This window comes from Halichoerus grypus, chromosome 12 (assembly GCF_964656455.1).
Source record: "Halichoerus grypus chromosome 12, mHalGry1.hap1.1, whole genome shotgun sequence".
NCBI lineage: Eukaryota > Metazoa > Chordata > Mammalia > Carnivora > Phocidae > Halichoerus > Halichoerus grypus.
Genome location: NC_135723.1, coordinates 99284008 through 99298059, shown reverse-complemented (window position 1 = coordinate 99298059; position 14052 = coordinate 99284008). Strand labels below are relative to the sequence as shown.

General features: G+C 42.8%; 1 protein-coding gene across 6 annotated transcripts in view; it reads left to right on the top strand.

Moving 5' to 3' along the window:
* Positions 1-1586: 1586 nt before the first annotated feature.
* Positions 1587-14052, top strand: part of EZH2 (enhancer of zeste 2 polycomb repressive complex 2 subunit) — a 66010-nt gene continuing 53544 nt past the window's right edge. For all 6 annotated transcript variants that reach the window (XM_036121251.2, XM_036121236.2, XM_036121269.2 and 3 more), the window contains exon 1: positions 1587-1698. The gene's annotated coding sequence lies outside the window, so the exon portion shown is untranslated. The remainder of the gene's footprint in view (positions 1699-14052) is intronic.

Below are 14052 nucleotides of genomic sequence, written 5' to 3'. Positions count from 1 at the left end.
GTACTTCCTGGTCCAAGTCAGCCTGCATATTCTATTTAAGTTAAATATGTATCATATTATAAACATACTATATTTAATACAGCCCCACTTAACTCTCTGATCTGCTTACTCTCCCAGTTGGAGCTCTCAGCTTTTATTCTGCAAGACGTTCATACCCATCTCCAGTGCCCCCACTGCCTCCTCAATCTAGATCTTTTGCTTTCTTCAGGGTCCAACTAAAATTTCCTTTTCTGAGATTTCTTTTTTTGAGGGGGGGATGGTGGGAGCATCTTTTCTCTGTGGCTTCCCTCCACATGTAATTCTAACATTGAATTGGTTCAGAATGTACATGAGGAATAGGATGGTGATTTAGCAAAGGTGGGAAAATGATGGGTTAAATCATCAAACGAAGAATTCTAGTCATTAAAAAGTCTTTGTCAATTAGAAAATATAACACGATTTCTTTAGCTTTTAACTCAGCAGTTCATAGCTGACCGTGTCTGAACTCTCAATATGGAATCCCAGGTCACACGAGTGATTATTTTGCCCTATAACTGCATCCTACTAAAGATAAAGTCGGACTAATCTTAACTTCATTGACAGATAAAGCCAAAAGGGAGATTGTGTCCTAAACAGACTATTCCTAATTCCTCTGGATCGAGACAAGTTTAGTTCAAGATCACCTTTTAATAATCGAGAAATGTTGCAACTATCCTAACGTTTTCCAGAGGCATTAGCATGAGGCAAGTGAACCACACTCATCCTTGATAAATGATTTTTCACGTTGACACGTGCACTGGGTCTGAACAAGGCGTCTCGAATGAGGAATCCGAAGTAATCGGAACGTCGCTCTCGCCCAGGTCTCTAAGGCGATCGGCACTGCGGGCTCCACCAGCCAAAGTCCCGCGGGCCGTGGGGGCTCGAGCGGACAGGAGTCGCGGTGAGGACGCTCGGCTCGGCTGGGGCGGCGCGCCACCCCACCGGAGCGCGGGAGGGTCGCGGCTCCTCGCCCGAGTGCAGAGCCTCTCGCGCGCCTGCCGCCCGGCCGGCCCCCGCTCCGCGCGCGGGGAAAAGAGCGCGGCAGTTGAAACCGTTACCACCCCCGAGTTTTGAACTGGTTCAAACTTGGCTTTCGGCCCCGCCCCGCCTCTCCGGCCCGGGAACTCCGAGGCGGCCGTTCCCGCCAAGCGCCGCGAGCGCGCCGTCCCGCCCTCCGGCCGGTTCCCGCCACCCCACCCAGCCCGCCCCCCGCCCGCCGCCCCGGCTCCAGAGGCCCCGCGTTCCCGCCCGCCTGCCTGCACGCCTGCCCGCCGCCTTCCTGAGAGGCGCCGTGCGCTCAGCGAAAGAACAAAGAAACGGCGCGGCGCTTCCACTCGGCGGCCGCGTCCCTTAGCGCCCGCCCGCGCCCGCGCGCACGCGCCGCCCGCCCGGCACGGCCGAGTCCCGCGGGCGCCTCTGCGTGGGGCTGGCTCGGCGCCTCCGAGCCCGGCGGGCCCTGTGATTGGACGGGAGCCCGCCTCGCGTCCCGCCAATCGGGGCGGCGCTTGGTTGGACTGGGGGGGCCAAATAAAAGCGATGGCGATTGGGTTGCCGGGTTTGGCGCTCGGTCCGGGAGCGTCCGACACCCACTGGGACGCAGAAGGCGGTGGGGCCCCGGCGGCGGCGGCGGCGCGCGGGAGCGGCGCGCGGGAGCGGCGCGGGCTGGGGCGCGGGGCGCAGGTAACGCGCCGCTGTCGGGCCGGCCGGCCGGCGGGGCTTTGGAGCCCGGCGAGGGGCGGCGGCGGCGGCGGCGGCGGAGGCGGCGCCGGGACATCCCCGCCGCCGCGTTGCCCGTCCGGGTGTCGCCCAGAGCGGGCGCTCCCGGGCGCCGCTTTTGCAGGCGGGGTGAGAGGAGACCCCTCGGCAGGGGGCCGTGGGTCGCGGCTGACCCGCGCGCCCCCGCGGGCGGGCAGTGCCGGATCCCCAGACACCCGAGGCGGGAGCAGGGGCGGGTACCCGCGGGGGGCTTGCGGAGGGGTCCTCTCGCGTGCCCGCCCCTCCGGAGGCGCCGGGGCTGGGCTGGGGACGCTCCGGTGCCCGGGGCGGGCTGGCCGCCCGAACCCAAGTCTCCTTTGTGTAGAGCGCCGCGGCGGGAGCGCCCGGGTGGGACGGGACGCACACAAGTTGGTGGGACCTCGCCGCCGAGTGCGCACTCAGACAAAGGACGGACTGTGTCTCGGGGGAGCTCGGCGCGAGGAAGGGGCAGTGACACCGGGCCTGACAACAGGCGGGAGAGGGGCGTGGGGAGCCCGGGCTGCGGGCGCGGGTGGGCGGGCTCGGCCCCACGCCCCCTCCCCGCGCGCGCGCAGGCTCGGCGGGGCCGCGGCGGCCGGGACGGCGTGCGGAGACGGGACTCCGAGTGGCCGCGCATCTGACGTTTCCCCCTCAGCAGCCGGGAACCTCGCGGCTCCAGCCGCTCGGACGAGGCAGTGCCGGGCTGCCTTCGCCTTGTCGTCCTCCTTTCTGTTAAGTTTTCGGGCAGGGTCGAGCTGTTCTCCCCCTTCTTGGTTTTGTTCGTTTGGAAGGCTTTCCGTCGAGTTCCCGCGTCATTGTGTACCCCCTTCCAACCACCAAAAAGTCTGTGCCACGGGGTCGCTTTTGGAAAATGGGAGGAATTGAGGAGCACGGTATTTTGGAAAACTTGGGGAACTCGCGCCTAGTGAGTTCCCACTTTCCAAAGAATCAAAATCTTAACAAAAATTACAAGCTGTTTTGGCCAACTTGTGTGATGCGTCTGAGAATGGCGACAGGTGCTAACGAAATCAACTGTCATTTAGTAAGCGATTACTCCCCCAAATCCCTAGGGGTTGAATGAGGATGAGATGGTAGAAATAGTTGACCAAAATAAAGTGCTTATGAAAAATGTGTGTTTAAATTATATGGTTAACTATTGCTTATTGATTGGTCTTAATTTTCCGTGAACAATAGCTTTGGGGAGTCAGAAAAGACTGGATGCAGAAATGTTTGTTGCCTAAGAAATTGAATGTGTGCTGTCCACAGTTAAGCTGAACTTTATTACACAGGATCTGTAAAACTTAAAATTCATTTGGAAATAAAAATCTGCCTTTGGAATTTAAATATATTTTATTACAAGGTTTACTTTCTTGGTTTCGAAGCTCATCAGTTTAATTTTACGGCGTTTTAAATTTACATAAAACATTTGAAAAAACCTTTAAAAAACTCTAATGTTGGTACAGTTGAATATAATCTATACTTTTATGATAAGTTTTAGAGTTTATTTTCCATTAGTCTTCGTTCACGAGCATTGGGAACTACTTCACATTTAGGAATAAAGTGAACAAGTCTTCAAAACCTGACCAGTTTATCGATAATTTTACTTGCAAGAAAATGAAAATGCTTAAGATATATTTTAATTTTCATAGTCTCTGAGTTGGGGATAGATGGGATTCTAGTCCTAGATGTAAAGATTCCTGTCTTTCTGGAGGTGGATTAGGGTACGTAATGTTTAAACTCTTGGAAACACTTAGGAAAATTGCATCTTCAGTTTTAATTTTTGTGGAAAGTGAATATATTCAAAGAAAAGGAATTTAGAAACACTTAGGCACTCTTCTGATTTGCGTTCTGATAAAGAGCTAATGGGCATCTGCTGTCTTACGGTTTCATAAAAATGGAGACAAAGAAATCCAGTGTAAAAGTCTTTACTACGTGTATTTTGCAGAGTGTTAGACACCATTGAACGGACATCCCAGGTGCTGCCCTAAGGGTTTGGATTGTTCAATAACGCTTACATTTAGTTACTGATAGCTGTATATTAAAAAGTCCTGATAGTTCTTGCCCACTGTTAGGAGATGAGTTATGTAAATTTTGGCAGAAATTTGGATCTTTTAGAAATTCTAGTTTTTCCCTTGTGGATTTTGTGATTGATAATTACTGTTCCTACATTTGCCACAAGATTTTCTAAGAAGCCTTTTGGGGAGTTGGCTTAAAATTTTTGTTTTAATTTTTTTCTGGTTGAATTCTGAGTATATACAAGTCAGTTTTAAGTAGTGATTAAAAAAACACTTGTTGATTTAGGCAAAAAAAAAAGTTCTAATACTTTTATACCACCTTTGCCTTGCATACCTATATATTAGTAATTGTATTGGCCATTTAAAAATTTTAAGCGGATTTCTCCAGGTCACAGTGAGGTGAGCTGGCATGCTCAAGGAGTGTGAATTAATTTCTCTTTTGGCCTAAATAGTGATTAAGAAAGTTGATCTGCTTTTTTAAAAGCTGACAAGGGAAGTTACCCCAGCGGTGTAATGTATTCAGGGGTCAATTAGAAATGATTTATGGATTTGCCTTGAAGTGTTTCTGTCAGTACAAAGGAGGAAAACATTTCCTGTGCATTATGGAGGGTTCTGTATACAGGTGAAATTTTTAGTTTGGAGGAGGGCATGTGAGTGGAGATGAACAGCTCATTAAATTCAGAGAAAGGTTCACAGTCAATGATACCTTTACCTTCTAGAGGCCTGCCCTGAATTCCCAGGCACTCTTATGTTCCACAGGGCTTTGTTCATACTTTTATTATAGCATGTATCAAATTGTATTGTAATCATTTGTTTATGTATCTGGCTTCTTCACTACACTCTTAAGTGCTTTGAGGCAGAGGCTCTGTCTTGTTTTCTTTGTATACCTAGTGGTTGCTAGAGAATAGAGGGCTTAATAGTTGAATGAAGGAAATATGAAAAATGTAGGGAGATAATTTGACAAAGGAACTTTGCAAAGCGTACAGGGTATATTAATATTTATGTTGTGAGGAACTTTGGAAGGTGTTTTTCTCCTTTGAGAGGCGATCCTGAAGAAAAATAATCGTTAAGGTGGTTAACTTCCAAGGTTTCTCCTAGTATTATAACTAGTGAAAATTGTATATCCTTCAGGTATTCCATTGGTATTCATGTTTGGTATTAAGGCAGCTAGAGAGAAGCCTGATGAATCATCTGGATGCCTTGCATATAGTATCTGCTTAATTTGATTTGATGTCAGTATTGATGGTCCTTGTCCAAAAATAAAAGGAGGGGAAAGTGTTGGAGACAGTAGTAAATCTTTTAATTGAAAGGTGTCTAGTTAAAATTGATGAGTTCTTTATTGGAATAATTTGAGGTAGGTTTTGAAGCTAAAACTGAAGGAAGTAGTGCCAGTGTAATTGTAGATCATTTATTGGGATGCTCTTCATTCTTTCAAAATACGGTAAGTGTAGATTAGCAAGTCCAGTAACATCTCAAAAGGCATAGCTGATAAGTTTCTAAGATGGTTCCATATCTTGCCACTGTACTATGTGGTACAAAAATATGACAAAAACAAAGAAAAAAAAGGCAGTAAAGCACCTATTTGCCAGATGCTTTATTCATTTGTTTGGTTTGTTTCTTATTGTGGTAATATTTACATCAGATGTTTTATTTATTTTTTTAAGATTTTATTTATTTATTTATTTGAGAGAGAGAGAGAACATGAGCAGAGGGAGGGGCAGACTCCCCACTGAGAGGGAGCCTGATACGCAGGGCTCGATCCCAGGATTCTGAGATCATGACCTGAGCCGAAGGCAGATGCTTAACCGACTGAGCCACCCAGGCGCCCCAGATGCTTTATTTCTAATTATTGTTAAAACCATCCTTCATCCATCAACAGGTGAATGGATGAACAAAGCATGGTGTACACATACAATGGAGTATTATTCAGCCATTAAAAGAATGAAATTCTGATATGTGCTATAATATGGATGAACCTTGAAAACATATGCTAAGTGAAATAAGCCAGACACAAAAGGAGAAAATTGGATGATTCCATTTATAGGAGATTATGAGAGTAGGCAAACTCACAGAGATAGTAGAATGGATGTTTCCAGGGGCTGAGGGGAGTGGGGAATTAGTGTTTAATGGGTACACAGAGTTTCTATTTGGGTTGATGACAAAATTCTGGGCATGGGTGGTGGTGATGGCTGAGCCACATTTTGAATGTGCTTAATGCTACTGAATTATACCCTTAAAATTGTTACAGTGTTACATTTTATGTATATTTTACAATGAAAAAAACTTCATGCCATATGATCACACTCTGCAAACCTTTACAGATTAAGGAAATCTTGGTCTAAAGGGTTTAAGAATTTGTCTAGGATTATCCAGCTAGGAATTTGTAGTCAGGATCCAGATTTGAATTGTTTGGCTCCATATTATCTATTCCTTGTTTTCTGCTGGTTGGTTGATTAATGGCATGTTGGTCCCAAGAAGAGTTTATGTGACTCAATCAAAGTTAAATTTAAAAGTAGATAATTTGTAGTTTTATGGGAGGGATGGTCTGATGCCCTAGGCAAACTAAAAGATGTCTTTGCAGATTTCTTTCTCAGCTGGAGCTGTAATGGTGTGTCCTCTAAGGAGGAATACAGTTGAGTTTTAAGTGTGGTCTTTCGAGTCACTTTGCTTGGGTTCCAGTTCCTGAGCTGCCAGGTTGTACCCTGGGCAAATTATTCTTGATGCCTAAGTCCTCTATTTGTAACTTGGTGATCATAATGACAGTATTCATACCATAAGGTTCTTGAGGATTGAATGAATTAATACATGTGAAACCCTTAGAACTATACCTGGCACAAATTGTTTAATGAAAGATTTTTAGTTACTGTGCCAGTATTGTTTTCCAGAATTAATATACTTTCTCATGAATGGAACTAAACACTTCTAAGGTTTAAGTGTGTGCTTAGGACCTGTAAATAAAGAAAATGGTGCTACATATGCTTTATGTTAGAAATGTCTATTGATTAAATACAAGTAATTCGTGTTCAGTTTAAAATACTGAAACAATTCAGACTTACAAAGTGAAAGCTTTTTTGATCTGTGTAATCCCATTCCCTACCCTTAACAGTTTGGTGTATATTTTTCTCAAACTTTTCAGTGTATTTATATGAATATGCGTTTATACATATATTTTATAAAAATGGGATCAAGTTATTTTGTTCTAGAACAGTTTTTTTAGGTCACTACAGAGACATCTTTGTATTAAAAAACGGCTGATACTTTTTTAGTGCTTGCTATGTCCTTGGCACTGTGCTCATTGCTTTCATTTATTTTATATAGATACTGCAATGACAAGAGATGGAGAGAGCGGGTAACAGCCAGGTAGTGGTAGAGTAAGGGTTTGGATTTGTGCACTGTTTTCAAAGCTATGGTCTCTCACTCTCAGCCTGGGTTTTGTTTTGTTTGTTTCGGTAGGGCCCATGAACTGCCAATGATTTCAGTATTTCTTAGAGTTGTAAAACAACAACAAAACTCCCAAAAAAGAATATGCAAGGAGAGTGGTTGTAGCCTGCCAAGCCTAAAATACTTAAAGATGTGGCCCTTTATAAAAACAATTTGCTGCTCCCAGCTCTGAGCTATTAGGCTGTTTTGTTAAGTAGAATACATAGTATTTCAGTTCATGAATGTGTCATCACACCGTAAACCAACTCTCTGTGATGGACGTTGTGTTCTCAAAAGAATAGAACATCCTTACATATCTTTGAACGGTTGTGGGACAACTTTCCATAAGGAGACATTGCTGCTTCAAGATTATGCACATTTCAAGTTTTAGTAGACATTGTCAAATTGCTTTCTAGAAACTAGGTATCAGTTCTTCAGTTTAAAAATCAACTTTATTGAAATATAACTTATATACAGTAGGATGCACACATTTGAAGAGTTTGGTCTGAAGAGTTTTGCCAAATGTATGCATTGGTGTCCCCACCACCTCGGTCAAGGTGTAACATTGCTGTCCTCAGAGTTCTTTTATGCTCTTTACAGTCATTCCCTCTCTACTGCTGATCTGATTGTTCTTGTTCGAGAATGTCCTATAAATGGAATTACACAGTATATACTCTTCCGTGACTGGTTTCTTTCACCCAGTGTGTTTTTGAGATTTATCTGTGTTGCTTGTTTCAGTAGTTTCTTCTTATTTCTGAGTAGTAGTCCATTGTATGAATATACTATTTTTTTATTCATTTACCTGTTGATGGACACATGGGCTGTTTCCAGTTTTTGGCTATTAATAAAGCTGTTATGCGCCTTTGTCTAAGTCTTTTGTGGACATATCTTTTAATTTCTCTTGGGAGGGTAAATATCTTGTAGTTGGATTGCTGGGTCATAGGGTACATGATGATTGAACTTTATAAGAAACTGCCAGACTGTTTTCCCTTGTCCTTGTGCCATTTCAGTTCCTGCTCCCATCTCCTCTCACACTTGGTGCTGCCAGGCTTTTAAGTTTGGGCCGGCTCATGAGTGTTCAGTATCTCATTGTGGTTTAAATTCGTATTTCCCAGGTGATCACTGATGTTGAATATCTTTTCATGTGATTCATTGGCCATTTGTATATATTTTTTTGATTAAATCCTTTATCCATTTAAAAAATTGGGTTTTTTGTCTAAATCAGTTGTAAGAGGTCTTTCTGTGTTCTTGGTACACATTCTCTGTCATATATTGCAAATGTTTTCCTTTAATTTTGTGTATTAATGACAGTGTATAGGTCAAGTTAAGTAATGTTAAGGTGGGAGGGACAGTTGCTTAAATTCAGTTACATTGTGTGAAAATGAGTTTATTAATCCACGAGCCATTTAGTTCTTAGTATAACAAAGTGTCATGTGTTTACAGAAGCATGGAAGTGAAAAAGATAGTATTCATACAAATAGTATTAGGTGTGTGGCCTGGGAATTTTTATTTTATTTTATTTTATTATTATTTAAAGATTTCATTTATTTATTTGAAAGACAGAGAGTGAGAGAGAGCATGAGAGGGGAGAGGGTCAGAGGGAGAAGCAGACTCCCCACTGAGCTGGGAGCCCAATGTGGGACTCGATCCTGGGACTCCAGGATCATGACCTGAGCTGAAGGCAGTCGCTTAACCAACTGAGCCACCCAGGCGCCCCGATTTTTTTTAATTTAAAGTTTTTGTGAAGTTTTTTTGGAATTTATTTTTGTTTTTTAAAGATTTATTTGAGAGAGAGGGAGAGAGCACGACTAGGGGGGAGGGGCACAAGAAGGGGGTAAGTAGACTCCCTGCTGAGCACCCCCCCAGCAGGGAGCCTGATGTGGGACTCGATTCCAGGACCTCATGATCATGATCTGAGCCGAAGGCAGATGCTTAACTGACTGAGCCACCAGGGACACCTGTTTTTTTTTTTGGAATTTTTAAATTAAGCTGTTTTCAAAGTAATAATATTAGTAATTCTTTAAATTTTCAGTTTTGGGTAATTCAGACCTTTTCATTTATTAGAGTTAAAGGATAAGTGAGAATATTAAAAGTAATCAAAAGTAACCTTGATCTTAGAATCTGGTATATAAAAGTGGTGAGATTGCAAGCTTGGTCTATCTATTTTACAGTTAAGTAAATTTTTTGTTATACAAACAGATGGTTTTTAAGAGATTATATACTTGATTTCTTCATCCTATTATTTTATTTCTGCAGTTTTGGTTCTTCCTTTGCTTAGTACCCAATTTATCCTTACAATAACTTTTAGTTTTTCTTCATTATACAAGTAATACATGACTCTTCCTCCTCCTTAAGGGGGTGGAGAAAGCGAGCCTCTGGGTTTCTATTGGGTGTGAGACACCTCACCTGTGATCATGCCATTTCCCAACTCAGTCTTCCTCTGGCTGTCAGTTCAAGGAACTCGTGAAGCCAGGCCATCTACAGAGAACTCTAATTAGTCTGATCTCTGATCGTTTTCTTATACCTTTCCCCTATTGAACTCGATTGGTCTTTTTACTAGTTTCCAGGAAGTTTCACATGGAAAGTCTGTGCTCGGTCCTCTTTCTGGAATGTCTTCCCTACCACTTTAGCATCTCAAGATACTGTTTAGCTTGTTCGGCTCAAAACACCCTTGCCCTCTCCGAACCCAACTAGACAGCTTATCTCCTGCATAGAAAGAAATACCTCAGCATATCTCTTGTGTTTTTCTCTCCCCTTCATTTTAAGCTTTATTTTACTTATCTACATGGTGAAGGTAGAAAAGGGTTTTGTACACAGTGGATAGAAATAAAATTTTTGTGAAGTGGATTTAGGACCACAGCCGTGAAAACTTGGGAGATCGCTTTTTTAGGAACAACTCAATACAGAATTATTTAAATAGCACCCCTGCCCCTAAAGCAGAGCCTTCGAGGTTCTACCCAAGTGAGTTTTGCATGGCTATATTGTGTATCACCCAGTGAGCTTTGCTACCTATTGTCAGGAACTATTGTAAAATTTTAATTTATACCCCTCATATACTGTCGGTTAAGGTCAAAAAGGTTGAGAAACTGGAAAAAAAGTGAGGAGTGTAAAATAGTAATTATGCAAATTTATCTCAGGATGATCTTTATCCCTCACTTGCATTCATGTGAGCTAAATTCATATATCAAAATGTCTAATAAGTTTTAAAATCATGTCAGAAGGACAGAACATCATGTCTATTTTGTCTGTTTTAGTGCCTTGGTTTTTGATACTAAAGACCATCTCAGAAGTGCTTTGTAAGCAAACCCCCCAAATTTAAGAAATTAGATGATTTTTCTTTAAACAGTTGAAAGTTTCAACCATTAAAGGAGCTTTGTATGTTTTCAGTGCCAAAGCCTAATAGTGAACTGTCGTTGTACTTTATTTGTAGCTGCATGAGTCCTACCCGTGCCTGCAAGTAATAGAGCTGACGATGCTTTACTGAGAAACCTGCCCTGTGCTTGATAAACATGGAGTCTCTAAACCAAACATTTTATTTTAGAAACGTTGAAAATCATGCATATTAATTATTTAAAAATAAGCACCATATATTATTTGCTAAATGGGAAAAATACCTGTCTTGTGAATATTTTAAAGATTCTATTGAGATGAACTTTAATTTTTTTTACTGTTATACTGATCTATCATATTATTAGATGGAAAAAGCTGCAATGTGAGTATCCTTATTTATAAAATCCTGATCTGAAATGATTCTATATTCAGATTCTTTAATAGTACAAACAAAATTTGCAAAATTGTTACAAAAAAAAACCAAAACACCTGGAGGGTACTATCAGATGTTACCATACGAAGTGTTTTTGGGTCGGAAAAGGTTGGGAAATGTCCTTCTAGAGTAATCAAGAAGGACTTTCAAATGGTAGAAATGTTGCTTGAACAGGCTAGGAAGGAAATGAGTTGCTGTCCTACTTTGGCCTGTAAGTAATTTTGCCTTTGGAGGATATTTGCCTGAAATAGAGCGCTCAAGTTAGGTGCTAAAGAAGATATTCTTTTTATTTTTTAATTTTTTAAAAAGATTTTATTTATTTATTCGATAGACACACAGCGAGAGAGGGAACACAAGCAGGGGGAGTGGGAGAGGGAGAAGCAGGCTTCCTGCTGAGCAGGGAGCCGGATGCAGGGCTTGATCCCAGGACCCTGGGATGCTTAACGACTGAGCCACCCAGGCCCCCCTAAAGAAGATATTCTTAAAGGGCACCTTCCACTGGCAGCTGGGTATCCTGCAAAGAGCCTAGGCTCTAGGCTAAACTCTGCCACTAAACTAATTGTATTTTCATAGCAAGTAGCTTTTGTGGATTTCATCTTCATTGCAAAATGAATGATATGAACAAGTACACAACTTGTGATTATTGAGCATTTACCATGTGCCTTCAGAGATCTCTGTTTTGCAGATAAAGAAATAGGAACTTGATGAAGGTAAGTAACTTGCCTAGGTTCACACAGCCAGTAGGACCCAAGTCCCTTAGAGGCTTTTGCTGCCTCTAGGGTCCTTTTTAGCTCAAATACTGGGATTCAGGGTGCTTGGTTTCTGTTACCCACTTAGAGCTATTCCTCTGGAGAGTTTGAGAAATATTGGACTGGAGTTCACATCACCACCACAGGTAATTGTGATCTCCCCTAGCTGGCGTTTAATTGAGTTGTTACATTATATGCATTTCTCTGAAATTCTTTTTATTAATTAATCCATAAAACCTCTAATGCTGATTAAAAGCGTATTTTTTTTTTTTCTTTTTTGTCTCTGCATTATAGGCATAATAGCACCTAAAAGCTTTTTAGGACTATTGTGTATCTGACTAACTTTGTAAACAATCAGGTTGGGATATTGTGATTTATAATAAGTTTATCCTGTTTCTGGCACAGAACCCCCCAAACCCTTGGACTTTCCTAAGTGATGAGTGATAAAGGTGTCTTGATACTCATAACACACCCCTTTGAACAGTACCTGAGTTTGTGCAAATGAGATGACTTGTGGAAAGCACCTAAAGATGGGACTGGTTGCCGGGGGAGCTAACCATGTGGTTAGAAAGATTGAAGCGTTTAGACCCTCCCTTTTTCCCACCCCTGGAGGGAGGGAGGGAGTGGGGCTGGAGGTTGAGTTCAGTCACCCAACAGCCAAAGACTGAATCATGCTTACATGATGAAGCCTCCATAGAAACCCAAAGAGACAGGGCTGGGAGAGCTGGGTTGGTGGAGCTGTGGGGCTGCTGGGAAAGGTCCCGCCACGGAGAGTACCCTTCCCATGTACCTCACCCTGGGCATCTCTTCCATCTGGCTGCTCCCCAGTTAACGCCTTTTCTAACGGACTGCACATTTAGTAAAGAAACTGTTTTCCTGAGTCCTGTGAGCTGTTCTAGCAAATTAATTGAACCCAAGAAGGGGCTCATGGGAACCTAGTCTGGAGTTGGCTGGGAAGGAGCTCGACAATCTGGACTTGCAGTTGGCATCCAAAGCAGGGTGAGACAAGTCTTGTGGGACTGAGCCCTTAACCTGTGGAATCTGATGCTCTGTCCAGGTACATAGTGTCAGAAGTGAGTTAAATTGTAGGACACTTAGTTGGTGTTGCCACACATTTGGTGGCCAGAAGTATCAGAAGTGGAGTACTATTCAGAGAGTATTGTGTGTAATGTAAATGAAAATAGTTTTTCTTTACACGTATCTGCTTGGCAAGTTCAAAGTTACTTTAGATTTTTCTTATAGAATTTAGTCTTGTATTTAAAGAAATAAAGTTGTTTTCTTTACCATTTATCACTTGTTAGCGCTAACAGCATGCAGCCAGCCAGCTGTGGCTAGCGTTCACATTGTCTGGGAAAGAAAGTGTCTTCAGACTGTTGGTTGCCTCAGTCTTCACCCAGTAGGACTATTCAGAGAAAGGGTGAGATGTTCTTACCCTCTATAAGGAGACATTCTACACTAGAGAAAGTATCAGTGTTTTTAAAGCCGGACTATCAAACAAAGAGCCCTGTCTTTCCTAGCCCCAGAGTCTAAGAGTCCCAAATGCTGGGCACTCATCCTAGCCTTCTCATTCTCCTTTCCCACATGGAGGTGCTGGGATGAAGGCTTTTTTCCTGCCTAAAAGCCTTCATATTAGTGTGGAGATTTCAGAGCGATAACTGCAGGGATTATATAACTGGTTTCCCTGTGGTTGGTGAATGCTTTATAGCATTTCCATAGGTATTTGGAGGCTGAAAAGAGATTTTCCCAGGGCTTTATTTTTTATTTTTTTAAAAGATTTTATTTATTTATTTGACAGAGAGAGACACAGCGAGAGAGGGAACACAAGCAGGGGGAGTAGGAGAGGGAGAAGCAGGCTTCCCGCTGAGCAGGGATCCCGATGTGGGGCTCGATCCCAGGACTCTGAGATCATGACCTGAGCCGAAGGCAGAAGCTTAACGACTGAGCCACCCAGGTGCCCTTCCCCGGGCTTTAACTATTAGTGATAAGTGATGTTATACTAATAAAAAATTCAGTAGACAATATATTTGGTAAAACAAATACTGAAAAATATCATTGATTGTAAATAATACTGAAAGGTGTGGAGTTTTCCAGTACCTCAGTAGTGTATTTATAATACTGAAAGGTGTGGAGTTTTCCAGTACCTCAGTAGTGTAAGAGCTGAACCTTACGAATAGGAAAATCATGAAAACGCTTGCAGCTCATAACTGTCCCTACCTCCTTTACTTCATCTTGTCCCCAAACTATTATTATTTTTAGCAAGAAAATGAACTTTAGGGCCGAGATGAGCCAGAGGAGTTTTGAAAGGTCTCACTGGTGAAGGGTTCTGTTGGTGTCCATGGATTATAGAAATGGC